The following is a 1918-nucleotide window of genomic DNA, read 5'->3' as shown; positions in this document are numbered from 1 at the left end:
GGGTGGTGGGGGGGGTTTTTTCCATTTCAAATTTTATGCTCTATTTTTTGCTCAGCAATAAGTTTTTTTAGCCACGCTAATGGCAAAATACTATAAAAATAAAAACTTGTTTACATCCTTCCTACCAGGCAAATATTGTACAAAGACTTTCTCCTCTGTTAAAACATGCAGCAGTCACAGAATATACAACTGCTCAGCCGTGGATTTCTCAACACGCATTTCGGTTATGAAAACAACCCTCTCATTGTTTGAAACTTGTTTATAGTAGAATCAAACACTGCCAAACATTCATCGTTAATGGATTAAAGGGAAATTGCACTTGGAAAACACAGGGCATGGAACAAATGATTTTATGAAGAAATAAGTCAACCGTGTAATGTTTCCATAAAACACAACCTAGAAAAGTTACGGTACAAGAAAGGCTTCAAACATTAATACAACGTTTTGTTGGGGGTTTTAGGAGCACGTCACAGATTGCAATGATGCAAACAGAGAACTTTGTCCTCTATAAATACAGATGGATTAAGCAGCAATCTTTTTATTAGTCTTCTATTGCTTTAATATATCTGTACAATCTCTAATACTTCATCATCTTGAAAGTAGAGGGTTTAATCACCACCTCTAAATGCTCCTCTCAATTCTACAGCTAGAGAAAATATTTCTCTCAAATCCCACTTATTTGGGCCTTCTGACACCTCTTTTCAATTCATGCCAAATTTGAGTCATTCATTAAAAAGCACTGATTATTGTACAAAGCCTACACAGTTTTCTTCAACATTTCTTCAAAGGAAATGTTTCCAAAAAAGCACATTTCCTTTTAAAAGCTACCAGCAAAGAGATGGGCAAAGAAGATTCAGCGATCACGCATCATATTACAACCCTGCTATAAAAAGGGGCAGAGTCTACAAAGTAAATCAGTGGTTTTTTAATTATGGAAATTATTTTAAAAGACAGACTCAAGGGTTTGCACACATTTTCATCTTGATGCAGTCAAGGGAGAAGTTAATGGCACAATCCCTAGGGTGCGGGATCAAGCAGGCTCCTATGCTTCTTGAAGGAAAGGATGAGGCTTTTAGTCCCAAAGAAAGCAGCCTCCTGACAATCTTTTTACTTTTTAACGAGGAAGTGTGAAAAGGTGGAGAACATAATATTCCTGGGTAAGCTCTAATTTCTGCTTCTCATTCATATTTAACTCTGGTCTTATCTTTTATTAGAAATGCAGCTAAAAAAGGCTGCAAAGTTCATATCCCATCTGTTCTGTAGCCACGACAGAAAGGAAGCAAGCCAGCCTTGTGGGGAAAAAAAATATCTATTCGGTATTTGCAGAGAAAGGAGTATACAGAAGCTGACGTGCATCCCCACATCTCTTAGATTCAGGATTTCAGAGAACAGTTCCGTTCCTGGCAGTGACAGCCCTGAGCAGTCAGCTGCACGTGCCCAACACTCCCACAGCTTCTGCTTTTCTCTTTTTGTAAAACTAGCATTATCGCATGCATAAAAGATTCATTACTGTTAAATCCAAGATTATTTTTGCGACGCTGAAAAGCTCCCATTAATTTCTAAATTGTATTCTCATTTTCTTTACAGAAATCTTAAGGAACGTAGCATTAATATTATGTTCCTGCCATTAAATGTAACTTTTTAATCTGCAGATTCCCAGCTGGCAGCAACGATGACCTGACACAGCCCCATCCCTGCACTAACGCAGGCGGCGGAGCGTGCGACCATGTCACTTGGCTATCGCACCCTTCCAGGCAGCACTCGCTTCCCTCTGCAGCCGGACAGACAGCAAATTCAGGACTTTCAGCTTCTTAGACGCATCTGACCCCTGCAAACTTAATGCTTAACCAGTATTGAGAACAGTTAAAAGCAAAATCGAGGTAAAATAAATAAATAAATCCACGTTCACAAATGCCAG

The sequence above is a fragment of the Cariama cristata genome, unplaced genomic scaffold (assembly GCF_000690535.1).
Source record: "Cariama cristata isolate BGI_N322 unplaced genomic scaffold, ASM69053v1 scaffold30856, whole genome shotgun sequence".
NCBI lineage: Eukaryota > Metazoa > Chordata > Aves > Cariamiformes > Cariamidae > Cariama > Cariama cristata.
This window is presented reverse-complemented; position numbering follows the sequence as displayed.